Source organism: Prenolepis imparis, unplaced genomic scaffold (assembly GCF_030444845.1).
Source record: "Prenolepis imparis isolate NDT839.2.m4 unplaced genomic scaffold, iyPreImpa1.0 SCAF_81, whole genome shotgun sequence".
NCBI classification, from domain to species: domain Eukaryota; kingdom Metazoa; phylum Arthropoda; class Insecta; order Hymenoptera; family Formicidae; genus Prenolepis; species Prenolepis imparis.
In genome coordinates, this window is record NW_028141239.1 from 84,581 (window position 1) to 106,819 (window position 22,239).

Sequence of the window (22,239 nt, forward strand, 5' to 3'; positions counted from 1 at the left end):
AGAGAGCGAGAGAGAGAGAGCGAAACCGAAAATCCCAGAGAGACTGAGCAACACCGTATCAATTGTTACTAATTCGCGTGTATTTTACTTTATTTTTGGGAGCCTGACCGAGAGAGAATATTGTTGCTGGAGAAAGAGAGAGAGAGGTGTTGTCGTCGCAGGAAAGAGACAGCCGCGGTTGGAGAGATTAGCGAGATAAACATACCGCCGAGAACCGTAAGAACTGCCCTTCCTAACAACAAAGAAGGAAGCAAATACAGAGCGTCACGTAGGAATTCGGCCTTGACAATCTACTGACAGGAGATCCAGTGAGGCGCCCGACAACAGGCGCCGGAAGGGCCCAGACCGGGAAGATAACTTTCCTCCCGCGGGTTACCGCTCCGTCGGATACTGGACACAAGGCCACCGCGGGGAGGCCCGCGGCGCGAGGTCGCGAGGACCTCGAAACCCTACGCAAATACCGCGCGAATAAATATATTTTGTCACCATCACGAGGGGTGCTGTGAACCTCCGTACGGCCTTGCTAATCTCGCGCGACGACGGTAGACGGCACGGCGCCGTAATTGGTTATCGCGTACGCACCCCGCGTGCGCAGCATTGATCCGGCTGTCGATTTTCGGGCCGATAGATCCGGCAGATTGGTGCGACCGCTCAACTTAGCGAGACGTGTGACGACCTGAGCTCGATTCTGGCGATAAAGACGAGCTCAAGAGGGACCAAGTCGAAGGGAGAAGTACCGGTGAGGCTACCCTTTCGTAAGCGTATCAACTAATTATCACGTCTGTCACGGTGTTAATCCGAGTCTCGTCCGTTCTGACGCGATTGTCTTATTTAGTGAAGTTTTGTCGCGTGGGCTCTGCCTTATTCGGGAAACTATTTGGTGTACGAGCGATCGACGTCAAGCGGCGAGTACTTTCGCACCTTCGGGCAAGTGAATAATATTAACGCGAAATCTTCGTCTCTCTGGGATTCGATCATATATGTCGTGTCTCATATTACACGGTTGTCGCGTCTTTCTCTAATATTACTTCTGTTAGTGCGTATGTTTGTCGGGTCTCGTTGTTGTATGCGTTATCCGGCTGTGTCCGGACGTCACCTTGTGTTAATCTCATCGCGGAGGAATTCGACATAAAGAGAGTGATAACGCAGTTCGCGACCACCGGCGAGCGCGTTAGAGAGAGATTACGAGCGAGAGAGCGAGCGCAGTCGAGCGCGCGAGTGAGAGAGAACGCGCGCGAGTGAGAGAGATTACGAGCGAGAGAGCGAGCGTAGTCGAGCGCGCGAGTGAGAGAGAACGCGCGCGAGTGAGAGAGATTACGAGCGAGAGAGCGAGCGTAGTCGAGCGCGTGAGTGAGAGAGACAGCGCGCGGAAAAGATTCCGGCGCCCTCGATTCACCGGTGAATTTCGCCCGTCGGATCGCGAAAAATAGATTAATCCAGATATTGTATCACTCTCCAGTCTCGTCGCCGATATGGCCTTCCGATTGTTCGCGATCTAAGTCAGTTCGATAATGTCTATTTGTATGGTCGCGGTTATTCTTTCGTATTCGTCTATGCTATCGATGCGCGTATCTCGGACTTAAGCTTGTCGCGGATATAACTCTGTGTTCAATCGTCGAAATATTTTCTTTTGTATAGACTTTTGGAGTTACTGTGTCTTGTATATTATCTTCCGTCTTTATAGTCATTTCTTTATTACTTTCCTAGTTTTCCATTATACTTCATTATTAATATCGGTTCCAGTTATAATTTGTTATCTTCAACTTTTATTTATTATCTTTTGTTATTAAATTTATTCTCTGATTATCATCCGCTATTATATTTTTCTTTTATATTTATTTCTATTACATTGGTTTATAATAAACTTCATTATTTTGCTTTGCTTAACTAAATCGCGTACTGCTTTTCTTTAGTACTGTCAACTTAAATGTCTGTGTCGTCATTTCTGTGTTCCTCACATCGCGAAAAGAGTGTAATTTCCTTCCGTTAGAGCAATTTCGGCAACCACACCCTGCCCCTCTGCCGTTAGGCGAGCTAGTTAGCCCGTAGCGGGATTCCCGGCCAAAACTTTGCGTTGGGTTCGCGATTTGTGGTTTGATGCGTGAAAGACCGCGTCTGGCGCCCAAAACTAGTCTCTCGCGAATATCACGGCTGGCGTTCTGCTGCGGCACGCGCGGGACGACCCCGAGCTTAGTTCCGCCGCGTGAAACATTAAAACCCCTGTGTTTTGACGACGGCCAAGCTCCGTTCTTCCGGCTTTTAATCGAGTCGGGAGAAAAAGACGTCGCAAAAATTGGCGCCCAACGTGGGGCCACGTTGAAAAAAAAAAAAAATTTCGGGAGCAAACATATTCGCGTTTGTCGTTATTTTCCGTATCATTACGGATATATCTGTAATTAATAGAGGTCGCATTTATAAATTTACGGATTTATAGTTGCATTGACGAATTGATTTATTGTTTCCGTGATGTATTACTGTATTAATTTAAGGATTGATTTATTGACTGAATTATTTATGGATCGTTCTGATGTGGCTTGAGATATGAGATTTGGAATTGTTACTGGTATTTTAGGTGTGATTTTGTGCTTTAAACGCTATTTCAGAGCAAGTCTGAATTGAGGAAATCTCATTAGCGGTATTAACTGTGATATTAAGATTGAATTAAATCGGTCACTGATATTACTAACGTTTGAGGCAGTACCCTCTTTCACAGCTGATTTAATCTAAAACCTTTTTTTTTCTCTTCTTCTCTTGCTTTTGTTATTAGAAGTTGATGAACTTCTAATAAATGGTTCATTTCAGTAGTAAAGTAATAAATCATAAAGTATTTGGAATATAACAGAAGCTACTCAGAATGCCCGACAGCAGTTTTTTTTTTGTCGCTTGTTCTCAATACGTATCAGCCTGAATAAATATTGAACTCAACCAAAGACCGTTATCGAGATCAAGTAAATAGTTTTTATAGTGTGCGAACCGCTCAGAACGATTTCACTCACATGTTGCTTGTTATTAATCTTTTCTTACAGGATATTATATAGGAATTACAAATATTAGGATTTATATGGACGTACTGTCAAGTGTGATTATAGCGTGATTTATTAAGTTTTTTTTTTCGTTCCTTTTTTTTTGTCCTTTCTTTTCTTCGTGTCCGGTGTGTGCGTGTTAGAAATTCGCGTACCCTTTCCGTTAGTGCGACCTTGTTATTTTGCTCGCGTTGAGGATCGGAGTATGTTCGAGTAATTCGCGGCGAGAATTTCGATTGATGTGCACGGTATCGTTCGAAAGTAGTGTCGCCTGACCTATGAGTCGTGTGGATCCGGAAGACGAGTGGGTTTTTGTATTAAACCGCGGTCAGTTAATTGACGAATTGCATCGGCGAAGACTTTCGACTGAAGGCAGTTACTCTATCCTGACTGCCCGGTTATTGCGCCGCGTGCGAAGCGATAGAATAGGGGTACGGTTAACTTTCGAGACCAACGATATGTCAGATAACGATTGCTTAGAACCTCCGCGGGGAGAAGATGAGCGACCGGACAGCCCTATGCCACCGGGTGATCGTCGGTTATCGCGTGGATCTCCGGGTACTTCGAGATCGAGCGGACGTCGTTCGGGAAACGGTTCCTCGAGTAATTCGGCCGCGACCGCCTATAATGTAATGAGAAAGTGGAATTTGAAGTTTTCCGGTGCGCGGGGAGAGGATGCCGAGACATTCTTACTACGAATCGAGGAGGGCCGAGAACTCATTCCCGTATCCGACGAGGACATTCTGCGTTGTCTGCCGTTCTTCTTGACTGGTATTGCGCTCTATTGGTTCCGCGCTAAAAAGGATCGGTTAGCTTCATGGGCTGCGTTCACGAACGCGTGGCGAACGCGTTTTGGCGATCCAGATTTTCAGTTCGCGCTCCGAGATGAGATTATGCGTCGTACTCAAGGGGAATACGAGCCGGTCGCGGACTATCTTACGTGCTTGAGGGCATTACTTGATCGGGTGTCGCCCCCATTAAGTGAGGCGGAAATGGTCAGCAGCGCATTCCGTAACATGCTGCCGCGATTGCAGGTTACGCTGCGCCGAAACGAACTCGCCGATTTAGAAGTCCTCGAGTATCTAGCGACGCATGCCGAAGCTAGTCACTCGGCGACGCAACGTTATCGCGCTCCGCCGACTCCGGAGAAGTCCTTATTTCCCGATCTAGCGTATCGATCGCCCCGCAACTCGAATCGACCGGGGAAGCATCACGAGACCGTGGCCGCTCTCGACACGTCGACCGCGAGTTCGACCACCTCGACTCAGGGATCTCGCACAGGGAAGAAAGAAGGAGGGCGAAAAGCCAAGTCCGAGGCCGAGTCCAGTAAGACGTCGGGAACCGCGTCCACTTCCGCGACCCCACGAACCAAGCCTGCGCGTGCGATTTCCGCGAAATGCTGGAACTGCGATACCGTGGGCCACCTTTCACGAGATTGTGAAGCCGCCCCGCGAAAGCACTGTTACCGATGCGGTCGGGCGGAAGTGACGTTACGTTCGTGCCCGGATTGTTCGGGAAAAGAATAAGGGAGTCGATTAAGGGGGGGAATACGACTCCTACAAACAACCACCTTCCGAATCATGTCGTGTCGTGTGTCCGTGAATTTTCATATAGTACGTTTGATTGTCGCGAAAAGTCGTCGTTGTCTTTTATTCGTGTTAAAATTGTGGGGAGAGAGTATCTCGCGTTATTAGATTCCGGATCGAGTCGCACCTTTTTGGGATCCGACGTTGTCGCGTTATTACAAGGAATGAATCGGTCATTCCGTAGTTCCGAAGGTAAGAGGGTAACTACCGCGACGGGACAGACCACGCGAATCAAGGGGGAAATCGACCTCCCTTTCACGCTAAAGAATAGAACGCGCACCATAAGGGCGTGTGCCCTAACCACCTTAGCGTTGTCGATAATAGTGGGGATGGATTTTCTGTCGACCTTTGGTATCGGGGTAAACTTCGCGACTCGTAGATGGTTTTTCGTGGAGGACTCGACAGTAGATTACGAGTTCGAGACGGGTCCCGGTGTCTCACCCCTTAGCGCTCACGCGAATGTAAAGCCTAGGGATGGGTGCACGGAATCAATACCCGAAAAGAAAAAAAAATTGTCGCACCCTGAGTGGTCGCCGAGTAGCACGGCAAACAGGACAATAGGGAAATTCCCCGTTAACACCAAGACACGATCTCGCGCCCGAAATCCCAGGGGTCGCGCTAGAATGCCAGTGTGCTGCGGTTTGATAGACTTAGCGTCCGACGAACAACTACGGTTAGACGAATTTCTTAGAGCGGAACTAAAAGGCGATCCGAATAAACCGGGCGAAACCACCTTAACCAAACATAAAATCGATATCGGGAACCACGCGCCCATTAAACAACGATATTATCAAGTGTCGCCAAAAATCCAAGAAGCAATCTACACGGAGGTAGATAAAATGTTAGCGGCAGACATAATAGAACCGTCGAATAGCGAGTGGTCGACTCCTATAGTCATGATAAAAAAACCGAATGGCTCATACCGCTTTTGTCTCGACTTCCGTAAATTGAATGAGGTGTCGCGAAAGGACGCATATCCGCTTCCCTATATGAACGCCATACTCGACAAACTTCGGTCCGCCCAATTCATTTCAACTATTGATCTTAGCCAGGCTTATTTTCAAATTCCGCTAGAACGAAATAGTCGCGAGTTAACTGCGTTTACGGTACCGGGTAAGGGATTATTTCATTTTAAACGAATGCCGTACGGGCTCACCGGAGCCCCCGCAACTTTTCAGCGCTTACTTGATCGTCTCATCGGACCAGAAATGGAGCCCCATGCTTTCGCGTACCTGGACGACATCGTTGTCGTGACGCGCACTTTTGACGAACACCTTCAGTGGTTAAAACGCGTGCTAGATAAGATAAGTGAGGCCGGACTAACAATCAACCCGGATAAAAGTAAATTCTGCCGCTCGCAGGTTAAATATCTAGGGTTCGTGGTACATCAGGAAGGATTAAAGGTGGATCCGGATAAAACCGCGCCGATTGTCGAGTCCGCCACCGAAAAATATTAAGCAAATAAGGCGATTTGTGGGGATGGCATCGTGGTATCGTGGTTTTATTCCACAGTGCGCTACGAAACTAGAACCCTTAACGCGTCTCCTTAAGAAGAACAACTCTTGGGAGTGGGGGGATGAACAAAAATCAGCATTCGAGACCGTAAAGAAATGTATCGTGTCACCCCCTACGTTGACCTGCCCTAAATTCGAGTTGCCTTTTGTGCTGCAAACGGACGCGAGTTCCGTAGGGTTAGGCGCAGTATTGACGCAGGAAACGGAGGGCGTCGAACACGTTGTCGCGTTCGCCAGTCGCGCCTTATCGGAAGCAGAGAAAAAGTATGCTACGACCGAGCAAGAATGCCTGGCCGTCGTGTGGGCGATTAAAAAGTTTAGGCCGTATCTCGAGGGGTACAGATTCAGAGTCATCACCGATCACAGTAGCCTACGGTGGTTAAACAACTTAAAAAATCCCACAGGCCGGTTAGCGCGATGGGCCTTGGAGCTTCTCGAATACGATTACACGGTCGAGCATAGGAAAGGAGCGTTGCATCACGTTCCGGATGCGTTGTCGCGAATATACGAATCCGCGGGGGAAATGTGCGCTCTAGACATAACTCAGGACGACTGGTATAAGGCTCGCGTACGGGAAGTTGAGGAAAAACCACATCGATATCCGGGCTGGAAAGTAGAAGACGACCGCTTATATTTCCGAAAACCCAACCGAGTCGTGTCGCAGGTCGTAGACGATTTAGAACAATGGAAGCTCGTGCTGCCTAAAGAATCGCGTTTGGACATCATACGCGAAGCACATGACGTACCGCAAGCTGGTCATTTGGGTGTCGAGAAGACGTATCATCGGGTCGCATTGCGTTATTTTTGGCCACGTATGTTTAAAGATGTCGCGGGATATGTTCGCCGTTGCGATACCTGTCAACGAACTAAGGTCGAACAAGCAGCTTCCGTCGGATTAATGGGGAGACGAACGGTAGAGACTCCGTGGACCGTCGTCGCTGTCGATGTAATGGGACCGTTCCCACGTAGCAAGAACGGATACGAGTACCTTATCGTAATGCAAGACTTATTCACTAAATGGATAGAGTGTTGTCCGCTTAGAAAGGCTACAGGAAAAAAGATCCGAGAGCTATTAGACGAGGTTGTCGTGCATCGGTGGGGTGCGCCGCGAGTGTTGCTGACCGACAATGGTACGGAGTTTATAAATCGCGAGTTAAAAGCTTTTGCGCAGGAACGGGGTATCGCACACACCACCGTACCTCCCTACCATCCTCAAGCGAATCCGGTCGAGCGAGTAAACAGGGTGATTAAAACGATGATCACAGCTTTCCTCGAGGAAAATCACAGAGAGTGGGACGAGCACATCGCCGAATTTAGATTCGCGTACAATACCGCGCTGCATACGTCCCTAGGGACCACACCCGCGTTCCTAAATTTTGGCCGAGAACCCCAGCCGGTGAATATAGAGCGAGGGAGGCAGGAGGCGGATGTCGCGATAGTAGAAGCAACCCCGATCGAGTGGCGAACTCGCATGGAAAAGGTTCAAACGTTACGAGACTGGATAATCGAGAATTTAGACGCAGCGCATCAAAAACAGGCGCATTACTATAATTTGCGGAGACGCGATCGACAATTCCACATCGGCGATGCAGTTTTAAAACGACAACATGTATTGTCGTCCGCCGCTCACGCGGTATCAGCGAAATTAGCTACTAAGTTTCACGGTCCGTTCACGATATCGCGCATATTGTCGCCCGTAGTGTACGAGTTAGAGAACAAGGCAGGTCGATCACTTGGAAAAATACACGTGAAGGATCTAAAACCATATATAGTTTCCCCTAATTCGTAGATTTGGTTGTCGCGCTCCTGCCAGAGAGCCAACGATGGTGTCGCGAAGAAGTCTCCGCGAAGCCGCGGAGATAATAGTCAAGGAGGACGAGGAGCATCCCGGATTTTGGGCTGATCTCCTAGTGGAGGTCGCCCAAATCCAAGCCGACCGACGCCGAGCATCCCGGGAGGAGCCCGACAGCACGAGGGAGGTAGTGGAGGTATCGGAGGGAGTCCCGACAATGGATCCCGAGAGTACCACCCGGGAAACCGACGCCGCCGCGTCAGAAGAGCCTGTCGAGATGCCTCGAACCCAGACGGAGGATCTATTCGTCCTGGCACAGAGCGCTTTCGACGAGTTCCCACGCGTACCACACCGTCCTGTGGAGTCATGGCAGCGAGTACCTCGGCCCTTCCCCGGTGAGATAATGGGGCCCACCACCCAAGGATGTTGGAGCTGCGGGGGCCATGATCACTTCCGGCGGGAGTGCCCCCGAAAGCGAGAGTGGAGTGCCGTACAGCTCTGCTTCCGCTGCGGACGCCTAGGCACCACGGTACGACACTGCCCGGATTGTCGCGAGGGGTGGCTTGCCCAAGGCCCGTACATCCCGGGACGCGGACATGAGGGGCCCGAGCCTCCGCGACGCCGAGGACTACCACCGCCACTGAATCGCCGGGAGAATCGGAGGTCGGAGTAGGACCGATCCAGGGACTCTCCTTGGGGGCGTATCCCAGTTTTTTTTTGTTTGTTGTTGCGACACCCAGAATATTGTTTTTTTTGTTGTTTTTCGTTCGTCATAGTTGGCGCGTATTATTAGTATTAAGTTTTTTTTTCTCTTCGTCATAGTCGCCTTTGCTATGAGTGGCGTCCTCTATCGTTCCGTATAATTTTCGTTTAGTTTCTAAAATCGCGCCTTATCAGTATCCTTGTTATTTTTCATAGTATTAATTTTGTTGTCGCACCTAATTAATTAATTTTTTTTGTACTCGTACTAGTATGTAGTAGAGCGACCGATATGGTGTATTAGTGAATACGAAAATATACGTTTTTTTTGTGTTGTCGAGACTCTTAACTTAGGAGTATGTCAATTTAGTACCTTCTCTCCTTGCGTAAGACCCGCCGCGGTAGGCGAGCGAACGGAGTCGAACTCCATCATAAAAATCGTAATCTGCGCCAAGCGCGAGCAAATGTAGCGCGACTTAACCGCAGAGAGACGATATCGCTCCCGAAAGGGCACCCATAACGTAAGGTGTCGTCCATTCATGTTTCATAGGAGATGATTATATGATATTCTTGTTGTGTGCCAAAATGCCGTCTTAGCTCTGGGGATTTCGGTAGCTCTTGCCCGCGTCGGCCGGTAGAGGCTCGGACCCCAAAAAGTGAAGGGTAGCCTGACCGGTACGGTCTTTCTTGGCATGGGGGGGTGTGACGTGGTCGTCACGACGCGCGTCCGCCCCAGCCTAATCGCGGGGCAAAAAGCCAAGCGGTCACGCCAATCGCGAGAGAGCGAGAGAGAGAGAGAGCGAAACCGAAAATCCCAGAGAGACTGAGCAACACCGTATCAATTGTTACTAATTCGCGTGTATTTTACTTTATTTTTGGGAGCCTGACCGAGAGAGAATATTGTTGCTGGAGAAAGAGAGAGAGAGGTGTTGTCGTCGCAGGAAAGAGACAGCCGCGGTTGGAGAGATTAGCGAGATAAACATACCGCCGAGAACCGTAAGAACTGCCCTTCCTAACAACAAAGAAGGAAGCAAATACAGAGCGTCACGTAGGAATTCGGCCTTGACAATCTACTGACAGGAGATCCAGTGAGGCGCCCGACAACAGGCGCCGGAAGGGCCCAGACCGGGAAGATAACTTTCCTCCCGCGGGTTACCGCTCCGTCGGATACTGGACACAAGGCCACCGCGGGGAGGCCCGCGGCGCGAGGTCGCGAGGACCTCGAAACCCTACGCAAATACCGCGCGAATAAATATATTTTGTCACCATCACGAGGGGTGCTGTGAACCCCCGTACGGCCTTGCTAATCTCGCGCGACGACGGTAGACGGCACGGCGCCGTAATTGGTTATCGCGTACGCACCCCGCGTGCGCAGCATTGATCCGGCTGTCGATTTTCGGGCCGATAGATCCGGCAGATTGGTGCGACCGCTCAACTTAGCGAGACGTGTGACGACCTGAGCTCGATTCTGGCGATAAAGACGAGCTCAAGAGGGACCAAGTCGAAGGGAGAAGTACCGGTGAGGCTACCCTTTCGTAAGCGTATCAACTAATTATCACGTCTGTCACGGTGTTAATCCGAGTCTCGTCCGTTCTGACGCGATTGTCTTATTTAGTGAAGTTTTGTCGCGTGGGCTCTGCCTTATTCGGGAAACTATTTGGTGTACGAGCGATCGACGTCAAGCGGCGAGTACTTTCGCACCTTCGGGCAAGTGAATAATATTAACGCGAAATCTTCGTCTCTCTGGGATTCGATCATATATGTCGTGTCTCATATTACACGGTTGTCGCGTCTTTCTCTAATATTACTTCTGTTAGTGCGTATGTTTGTCGGGTCTCGTTGTTGTATGCGTTATCCGGCTGTGTCCGGACGTCACCTTGTGTTAATCTCATCGCGGAGGAATTCGACATAAAGAGAGTGATAACGCAGTTCGCGACCACCGGCGAGCGCGTTAGAGAGAGATTACGAGCGAGAGAGCGAGCGCAGTCGAGCGCGCGAGTGAGAGAGAACGCGCGCGAGTGAGAGAGATTACGAGCGAGAGAGCGAGCGTAGTCGAGCGCGCGAGTGAGAGAGAACGCGCGCGAGTGAGAGAGATTACGAGCGAGAGAGCGAGCGTAGTCGAGCGCGTGAGTGAGAGAGACAGCGCGCGGAAAAGATTCCGGCGCCCTCGATTCACCGGTGAATTTCGCCCGTCGGATCGCGAAAAATAGATTAATCCAGATATTGTATCACTCTCCAGTCTCGTCGCCGATATGGCCTTCCGATTGTTCGCGATCTAAGTCAGTTCGATAATGTCTATTTGTATGGTCGCGGTTATTCTTTCGTATTCGTCTATGCTATCGATGCGCGTATCTCGGACTTAAGCTTGTCGCGGATATAACTCTGTGTTCAATCGTCGAAATATTTTCTTTTGTATAGACTTTTGGAGTTACTGTGTCTTGTATATTATCTTCCGTCTTTATAGTCATTTCTTTATTACTTTCCTAGTTTTCCATTATACTTCATTATTAATATCGGTTCCAGTTATAATTTGTTATCTTCAACTTTTATTTATTATCTTTTGTTATTAAATTTATTCTCTGATTATCATCCGCTATTATATTTTTCTTTTATATTTATTTCTATTACATTGGTTTATAATAAACTTCATTATTTTGCTTTGCTTAACTAAATCGCGTACTGCTTTTCTTTAGTACTGTCAACTTAAATGTCTGTGTCGTCATTTCTGTGTTCCTCACATCGCGAAAAGAGTGTAATTTCCTTCCGTTAGAGCAATTTCGGCAACCACACCCTGCCCCTCTGCCGTTAGGCGAGCTAGTTAGCCCGTAGCGGGATTCCCGGCCAAAACTTTGCGTTGGGTTCGCGATTTGTGGTTTGATGCGTGAAAGACCGCGTCTGGCGCCCAAAACTAGTCTCTCGCGAATATCACGGCTGGCGTTCTGCTGCGGCACGCGCGGGACGACCCCGAGCTTAGTTCCGCCGCGTGAAACATTAAAACCCCTGTGTTTTGACGACGGCCAAGCTCCGTTCTTCCGGCTTTTAATCGAGTCGGGAGAAAAAGACGTCGCAATGTATATTGTATATCTTAGAACGCTTTATATACCGGGTGTTCCATTTTAAAGGACCCACTCAAATATCTCAGAAACACTGCGTTAAATAAAAAAATGTTTCCTACAAAAGTTGTAGGGTTTCGAGGGGGACATAACATAGTAATATTCATATGACCTTGGGCGGCGTCTCCAAGGTCAAGTGAAGGTGAGAATAAATTTTTTAAATGGAAACCCATATTTTTTATTATAACATCTTTTTCTACTAATTAATTTGAACAACTTTTATCTGAAGCATTTTTTTATTTTCTTCAAAATTCATTCTCACCTTCACTTAAGGTTAACCTTCACTAACCTTGGAGACGCCGCCCAAGGTCAAATGAATATTACTATGTTATGTCCCCCTCGAAACCCTACAACTTTTGTAGGAAACATTTTTCGATTTAACGCAGTGTTTCTGACAATGAGATATTTGAGTGGGTCTTTTAAAACGGGACACCTGGTATATTTGGTAGTAAATGTGTTGTTATTTGAATATATCTTTCTTGATTGTCTATTGGAATTGACTGTGTTTAGGCATATACTTTACAACGTGAAGCGAGGTCCACCCTGGCTACTGGCGGGGAGGGTGCGGGAGGGGGGCCGAAGGCCCCTTGCACCCCTCCCCTGTGTGTGTGTATCCATGTGAAAAGGCCCTATTCTATATAATTACCGACAATAATTTATATAGAAAGTTATTTTAATATTTTTAGCATTAAATGTTTGTATCGGTGAAAATCCGCTTAAGGACAATCATTTGACATCATTTACAGTGTGTCTACAAAAATTTATGGCAATCGGGCGTGGGTCGTATTCGTAAGTTTATCCCATCGATGTTTTCTTAAATGGAATCCCCTACTTTCTATTGCATATTCTTGTAGGCCTTGTCGAGACGTTTTCAAAACACTACCTATTGATGTCTCTTACGCAAGCCGTTCCCAAGATACGAAGCTTCAAAGTTGACATATTATCGGCATTCGCATTATCCAATGTACACCGCGGGGAGGTTGTTCAGTCAAATTTGTACATCAAGAGTGGCCCTAAAAAGGGCAGACTTTGTGTGTATGTGTGTGTGTGTGTGGGTGTGTATGCTTCTTTAGTAAAACTTTTCTCTAATTATTTTTCTTCTGGTTATTTTAATGTAAGGGAAAGGATAAGAAAATGGTAGAGAAAGAGAAATAAAATTTTTATTAAAAAAGCACACACACAGACGCACGCACGCACGCACGCTCGCACGCACGCGCGCACACACACACACACACAAAGTCTGCCCTTTTTATAGCCAATTGATATACAAATTAGATATACATAAAGCCCAGTCTTACATGGTTACTAAGTACGCGGCGAAAAGAAACAGTCTAATGTTACGCGGTTGCTAAGCGCGGGGTGGAGCGATCTACAAAAGACAATAGCATGTATGAGCAGCGGATAACGCTGGACCCCCGAGTGGGCTGTCTCTTCTCGCCGTGTGCTTGTAGGCGCGCAAATTGGCCAATCTATTTTAATTAATTTCTTATTAATTATTACGAATTTCGCAAAATGGTACAGGACTTTTCTACTTGGTTTAACCCACTCTACCTGCTCACGAGAGGTGAAACGCGACCACCAAACACCCTGTATTTATACATATAGTATAACAGCTCTGACCTTTCGAAGAGATTTCAAGCTTTGAAACCCTTTTTTAAAGTTTAAATTCTCATTTTTGGAAACAAAGTTACAGCTATTTCAAATTTGACCATTTTTTAGACAATTTTTTTCCCTTAATTATTGTGTATGTTGCATTTTTTTCATATTTTTCTTTTTTTGCAATTTACCATGTTTACACTTTTTCATTTTCTTTGCACCATCCTTATCTTTTTTTTTTTTTTTATTCTCATTTTTGTTACTGCCTGACTCATCATCATCGCTCTCTATCCAATTTTGATATTTTCAATTCCTTTTCTTTCTTACTTGGCCAAAAGTTAGAAGAATATAAATGATTCGTAAACATATATTTTCTATGTTATTGATTGCTTTAATCGCAAGACATCAAATGTGTATGTATATATGTTTAATTAAATAAAATATTGATTTTATGTGTCACAGAATTTGTATATGATAAGTTTTTCTGTTTTCACTGTTGATGCCTTATTTGTTATCAATAAAATATCTTCAGTTAGAAGTTATATGCCTATTACAGAGAAATTGTTATATTCATTATAAATTTAAATTTATCTTCAATGTTTATTATAATTTATCTTCAATGTTTACTTTGTGCAAGAAAAGCTGATTCTTGAAAAATAAAAAAAGTATATTATCTTGATATCTTAGTAGTAGTAGTAGTAGAGTAAAGTGAGTGGTTCCAATCGGCCCCCGACGGCACTCAGAACAAAAAGAGTTCTATTGTGTCTCCTCACTCTTTTTCAAACCGGGTGTTGGGATTTCAGCCCAGAATTTTCCACTAGGCTTATAAGTTCCGTCACCCTTGTTTCGCTTAAGTCTTGGGATTTAAGAAAACCTTGCCCCCAGGTCGTAAACCTCCTGCGAGCAAGAGCCGGGCATTGGCACAGTATATGTATGCTGTCCTCTTTCTCCTCCCCACATAGTCGACACTCCTTCCTATCTGCGAGTCTGATATTGAATAGGTGAGCTTTAAGTATTGGGGAGTGTCCTGTAAGTAGTCCTATCCCCACCCTCAGTCTCTGCCTATTCAGTGCAAGTAATTCTTTGGTCCTGACACCACTGATATCCTTCATCAGGAACTTGGCCTGGCGGCAGGTTTCCAGCTTCTCCCACCTGGCCTTATGCAGTTTGCTTATGCTTTCCCTGATGAAGTTTTTGCCCACCGTGAAAGGTAATCCTACCTCCTGACTAGTTGGTGCCTTACTGGCCCCTTCTCTAGCCAGAGAGTTTGCTATTTCGTTCCCTGGTATACCTTGGTGCCCAGGTACCCAGACTAGAGTTACCTTATTTGATCCGCTCAGCTCCTCCAGCGCTACCATGCAGTCCCAAACCAAGTTTGATTCGGTGGTTGTCTTTGCCAACGCCAAAAGAGCTGCCCGGCTATCCGAGCAGATATGTATTTTTCTGCGATTTGTACCTTTAGCTAGGATGTGTTCGGTGCACCTGAGGATGGCAAGCATCTCGGCCATAAAGACCGTGCAGTCGCCTGCCATAGGAATGCTTTCCCTATAGTTTTCCCTAGGTCCATATACTCCCGCTCCGAAGCAGTTGTTTATGCCTGATCCGTCCGTGAACCACAGGTCCACATTTGTGTTCGTGATTCCCCCCGGATTCAGCCATTCGTTTCTTTCTGGTATCCATAATTTAAAATGTTTTACCAGCTGGTATTTTCTTGTTATTCTGTCTTGTTTGCCCTCGACAGGTTTCTTTCGGAGTAGACCCAGCCTAGTGTGTCCTAGTCCAGTATCTCTCCATTCACCCTGACATTTTAGGCGGTATGCCGTGGTGTTGGCTGTTTTGACCACAGCCAAGTCTAGTGGCGTAACATTGAGGGCTATTTCAAGCGCCTCTGTGGGTGTGGTTCTCATGGCCCCTACTGCAGCCCTTAGGTAGTTACCTTGCAGGCTTCTCAGCAGTTTCTCTGCCTCCCTCTTGCTTGTTCTCGTCCACCAGACAACTGATGCATAGAGCAATCGCGGCAGCAGAACCGCCCCATACAGCCACATTGCTGCACTAGCGCTGATGTCCCACGACTTGCTCATTGCTCTTCTGCACATCCACATGGATGCGTAGAACTTTTTCCTTCGTTCTGTTAAGTGTTTTTCCCAGCTAAGCTTGGGATCTAGTATTAACCCCAGGTATTTTACTGAGTCTGTAAAAGGTATTTCCTTCCCCCAGAGTTTTAACGGCTCTATAGATTCCGGTTTATATTTTCTGGTGAAGACCATGATGTTTGTGTTGCTCGGATTTACCGATAGACCTCTGTTCTCACACCAGTTTTGCACAATTCTTAAGGTATCCTTTGCTTGGTCCCTTAATGTATTTAGAAATGATCCTCTTACCACGATGGCCACGTCATCAGCATAACCAAAGGTCGAGAAACCTTTCCTCTGTAATTCCTTTAGTAGGTCGTCTATCACCAGGCACCACAGCAGCGGAGATAGGACTCCTCCCTGTGGACAGCCTCTTGTTGGTTTTCCTCTGACGGAGATGTCTTGGCACTCAACCGACAGGCATCTGTCCGCTAGCATATCTTCTATCCAGTCCACCAGCGGTTCTTGAACTCCATGTCTGCTCAGTGCTTCCCTGATAACTGCATGTGAGGTGCTATCAAAAGCACCCTCAATGTCCAGGAAAATTCCGATAGCATAGCCTTTTGCCTCTAGCTGCCCTTCAATTTTGCCTGTCAGGTGGTGTAGGGCGGTTTCGGTAGACCTGCCCTCCCTGTAAGCATATTGGGCGCTAGCTAGAGGATGGTGTATTAGAGAGTTGGACTTGAGGAATCTGTCCACCAATCTCTCTAAGGTCTTCAATACGAATGACATAAGGCTTATTGGTCTATAATCCTTGGCCCTGACATGACCATTCTTGCCAGGTTTTGGTATAAAGACCACTTTAGTCTCTCTCCACTTTTGAGGGACGTGTCTAAGGGCAATGCTTGCCCTATAAATTTTCGTCAGTGGGCCTAGCAGGTTGCTGAGCCCTTTCTGCAGTAGGATTGGGTATATGCCGTCAGGTCCTGGAGCCTTTAAAGGATCAAAGGAGCCGACAGCCCATTCCACTGCTTGCGGGTATACTACTTTGGCTGCCAGTCCCCATGCTCTCGGTTTATGAACGGTCATGGGTCTCTGCTTGTCATTAACTGTGGAGTCTCCCCGAAAGCCCGGGAAATGAATTTCCATAAGATGCTGTAGGGTTTTCTCCGCAGTTTCTGTATACTCTCCACTGGGAAGCTTAAGGCAGCCCCATTGTGATTGGTTTCCTTTACAGAGTATTTTGCTCAGTCTAGATGCTTTAGAAGCACTCTCGATACTTGAGCAAAAACTTCTCCATCCTTTCCTTTTAGCCTTTACTATCGCTTTTTTGTAAATTCTCTGAGATTTCCTGTATTCTTCCCAGGATCTCGGTGTATTTACATTTTTAGCCCTGTTAAAGAGTCTTCTCCCCTCAGCCCTGAGCTTAGCTAGCTCCTTGTTCCACCATGGTGTTCTGGCTGTAGGATCTTTCGCCTCTAATGGGCAGTTCATCTCATATGAGTATTTGATGGCATCATTCAGATAGTCCGCCGCCATTTCCAAATTTTCTTTGGTGTGGAATTTGGTGGGAGTATTCTTGAGTCGACTCTTAAGATCTTCCTCGAACCCCCTCCAATTCGTTTTCCTGGGATTTCTCTTCCATATCCCTTGGCTTTGTGTCCGCTCCATGGTGAAGCGGATCTGTCTGTGGTCTGATCCCGAGGGCTCATCAGAGACCCTCCATCCCCTCACCAGATCCAGTACTCCACCAGAGCATGTGGTTATGTCTATCACTTCCTGTCTTCTAGAGTCCAGGAAGGTAGGTTCTGTTCCTCTGTTGAGGATGTGCAACTCTGTACCTACCACAAAGTTGAATAGGCTTTCTCCCCTGGGATTTATATCGGTGCTTCCCCACACCAGGTAGTGTGAGTTGGCATCGCAGCCCAGGAGTATCTCCAGCCCCTTCTGCTTCGCATAGGTCGTGAGTTTGATTACATTTTCATGAGGGGGTAAGTTATCCAAATCATAGGGCATGTATACTGACCCTATTATCAGATCCCTGACCCCCCCCACTAGTCAGCTTTATCTTTAGTCTGATGGCGACTAGGTCACCATCGCTGAATTGTGGCAGTAGACAGGCGTCTAGTCCTTTCACTATGATACAGGCTCTCGGTCGGTCCGTGTTACCCGCCCAGAATAATTTTCCACAGCTACCAAGTCCTCTGATATGTCCCTTGATAATCCATGGTTCCTGTATTAAGAATATATATCTACTTGTGTGCATCACAGCTGTGCACCTGGCTAGTACAGCCGAGGCGCTTTTGCTGTGATGCAAGTTAATCTGCGTAAAGTGTACACGGTCCGCCATATTTATTCTGACGGGCCCGGTGCTTTCTCCTTTGCGCTTTCCTTATCGCTGTCTCCAGCAGGCAACCTAACCGTCGCCTGCCCGAGTCCGCAGTAGGGTTTAAAATTGAGAGCTCTTAGCGCCCTCAACGCCCCATCCCCCACAAGGGCAGCGAAGTGGGTGCTCGTGGCGTCCCTACTCTCGCTCCCCTTCGCGATCACCCAGTCCGATGACTGGATGCCTTCGTTTTGCCTGTCAAGTAGCTCCAGCGCTTCCTTGACAGGTATCGTGGGATCCTCTACGTGCACTACGATTCGATGTCTCCTAGGGAGCTCATCGACTCGCAGTGCACGCAGTTCGATCCCATTTAACTTGACTTCTGAGATTAGGCTTCTAAGCCACCTCTCAGTCTCTTTGTCGGTGCAGTTGAAGACAACTGCCCCGTCCCTATCCGAGGTGCCTCTGAAAGTAGGCGCTTTGGTACCCTTTGCTAGGCAAAGGATACGCTTTCTCACCATTTCTTTCAGAAGCGATGCCTCGTCTTTTTCCAGTCTTCTATCCGGGTATGCCATGGGAACCAAGGCAACCCTGATGAGACCAGAGGTCAGTTGGGCAAAAGTCCTTTGGTCAGTTACGTCTTTCGGCCTTTTGCCCAACTGAGTGTTACTGGAAGGACTGGGTGTGCTATGCTCTGACCTGAGTCGTTTTACCGCCCCAGTAGTAGCTCGCTCCCCCGTCCTTGGAGTAACTGTTAAAGCAGGTGTCGGTTCTGGAGTAGGCCTTGCAGCCTCCCCCTTCGCCTCCATCTGCTTTTGTTTTTTATAGCGTCGCCTTGCCGCTCCGCTATACCGAACCCGAACGTTTGGTGGCTGGGTTTTAGTTGGCTCCGCCCCCGAACTGCCCGGGCATTCTCCTTCAGGTCGTTCGTCACCTAAGGTGGCCACGCCCTGTAGGACTTCCGAAAAGTTTGTTTTATTTTTCTCAATGTCCATTTTGTTCCCACGAGTAGTGCGGTCGCGCGGTTTCACCCGGGCAGAGCGATGCCCAGGGCTTGGCTCGATACTCTCGGAGGTCGCCCGGTATCCGAGAGACACCGTTAGCAACGTAACACCCCTTACGCCACGCAGCCCTCGGCACGGTTGCACACACCTTTGCTTGGGTGGTTCCTCTTTGTCCGGTGCACACGGTTGCCATCTCCTAAGCGAGCGGCCCCCGCGTGCCCCCTCAAGCCCCTGCACCCGTCCCTACGACTGGACGAGCGAGGGGGCCCGAGGCTGCGGTCGGTCACACCCCTGAGCGGGTGATATCCTTCCACCTCGGACCCCCCCCCTCCATCAGTCGAGGGACTTCGTCAAGGTGGGAACCCATCGGGGGGTTGATATCTTAAATACAATCAATATTTCTTTATAAATGATATTTAATAATGTAAATGTAAAAAAAACATAATTTTATTTTAGTTATTTTTTATAATATTTGGCATATTACTTCATTAAAGATTAAAAAGTACGTAATATTATCAATTACTTAATAGAACAAATACTTAATAGAAATTTTATATTATCAAAATGAGTATTGACCATCTTTCCTGACTTTTAGGGAAAAAATGGCCATAGTATTATAAAACAGTTGACCGCATACATATATATTTGATGTTAAAGTAATAAAAAAAACTTATAATTTTACATATTTACTTTTTTATTTTTATACATTGAACATATAAACTTTAATATATTTTTTAATATAAAATAAAACTTTTATAAAAAAAAATTAAATTTTAATAAAAATATAATCTTTTGGATAGTTTTTTTTAACAAAAAATAATCTTAAAACAGAACAGAAGTAAAATTTTATACGTAAATAAACAAAATACATAATAATTTGATAATGTATGTTTTAATAATAAAAATGAACCATCTTATCCAAATTAAAATAAAGATGACCAAAGTATTTATAAAAAAATAGTAAAAACGAAAATAAAAATTATGAATTACATTATAATTTATATATTATTGAATGATTTTATATATTTTACTGACGAATAGCAAGTGAGAAAACGATGCATGTCTTTTTTTATATTACTCTACTACTAGTAGAATCGTTATCGTGATATTCAGCAACAAAATATATATCATATACACTTTATTATGATAATACTAATATACAAAGTCAAATCAAGCGTTAATGATTTCTTAATTCTTATTGATATTGAATTCGAATATCATAATGACAATCGTAATAGCAATATAAAAGAAATCATTCTTTACACAGTATGCTATCTGAATTAACGCATATTTATAATTATGCCTTCCAATTGTAGGATAGAAACATACTTATAGATAACGATTTAATTATATTGTTAACAGCTGAGAAAATGACTGTTTTATTTCTTGTTTTTATATTGTTAGTACGTTATTATGATATATTGTTAGTACGTTATTATGATATATTGTTAGTACGTTATTATGATTCGAATTTGATTTAGGTAAGAATCAAGAAATGATGAGCACCTACTTTAAGTTCTATTTAGTATATTAATTAATATTCATAATAAAGTGTATATTATATGTATTCTGTTGTTTTAGCCTTAACATCTTTGTTAATTGAAAAGAAGCAAAAAGAAGAAAAAACAGATTTATTTTGTGTATGCTCTGTAAAAGAAAATCTGAAAAAATTATCAGAGATGAGAAATCAAGTTGCAATAATATTATAATACACACTTATATTATTTAAAGGATTTTAGATTTTTAACTAAAGACGAGAAAATGCTTAAATTTCTGAAAATACTTTAATCTTAATCGTTTATCATGTAAAATTGTATTACAAAATCTTAGAAAGCATAGTTTAAAATAATTTATATATATCATAATTTTATTTTATTCAACAAATTTTTTCATATTACATTATGTAATTAATTGAGAATGTTATACTATATATATTAATATTGATTGATAACAATGTGGAATATTTTATATAAGAATATAATACACATTTTGTCTAATATATCCCCGTACATTGTATATCTTTATAATAAAAAACTCCGCTTCTCAATTTTGACTTTTAGGGGCCCAGCAGGAGTGAGTAGAACTTCACTCTTTAATTTAATCTTATTGATAGTAATACTTTTATCCACTTTAAATACAAATGTTCGTATCAAAGTAGCTAGTATAACTTTCATAGAAATCATCGCATACTTTATACCTGAAAGAATTTGTGATAGATGTAAAATAAATTTTATAATTCACTTATAATAATTTATTGATTATACCTACCTATGCAATTTCTTGACCCGATACTAAAAGGTAAATAATTATCCGAACCGGAATTTCTTAATCTTTCTGGAAGAAATCTATCCGGATCAAACATTAATGGATTTGGCCAATATTTTTCATTTCGGTGCATCGTTGACAGTGATAGGACAACATCAGCACCTTTCGGCAAAATAATTTCTCCTATAAAACACAAATATCTTTATGCAATTAGGCGTTATTAATGTAATAATATAGAATAGCACAATAGAGTCCAGATTAATCTACAAAACAAACGTATGTGGTCTACAAAATGATATTTCTTGTCAGAAACTGTAATGACATTTTTATTAAATTCTCTTAATTCATTTTTTTTGCTATATCTTTAAATTATTTTTTATTTTGGTATTAAATAAATTGTTTTTTTTTTAAATACTCAAATAATAAATACTCAACTAATGTTTGTGCTAAATATCTCTTTAAAATTGGAAGTAAGATTCACACTATCTAGGTTTTGATTTGCTTGTAATTCACCATTAGGAAAAATTGATAAAAAAATGTAGTTCAGTTTACTAAATGCACCTGTTGTTTCTTTTTGTTTAATTATATTGATTTAATTACGAGAAAGTCGCGACTTTTAATAAATAATATATTGCAAATTATACACGAATTGTGTGCGTGTGCATGCGTTCGTGTGCGGGCGTGTGGGCGCGCGTGCGCGTGTGTGTGTGTTGTGTTTTTATGTGGGGGGGATGACATACCAAATCACCGACATTTTACCCCAAAAATTTTTTGTTTAATTTTTTTTCAATTTTTGTATGTATATAAAGTAGCTTCCATGAATTTTTTTAGATTTTCATATCTATCAATTTCCGAAAAAAAAAGTAAATTCCAAAATCATAAAAAATTTAAATTATTGGAATTTTTTATCTGACTTAAAACTTCGAAATGAGTGCCTATTAATTTTATAAATACTTGTTTTTTAAATCGGAACAGTATTAAAATATCAAATAACGTGCGATTTTAAAAGAAATTTACAAAAATAATCTTAACAAATCGAATATATTTAAATTCCTTTTTTGCCAATAATTAAAAAATTTAGTTTTAAGTCTAAAATATTATAAATTGTTATGAAAAAAACTGACATTTATTGAAGAAAAACATAATTTCGTTTAAAATTGACTAACACATTATTAAATATTATTAAATTTTCTTTTCTTAATTTATTTAATATTTTTTTCGAAAAATACATTCAAAACAAAAAAATTAC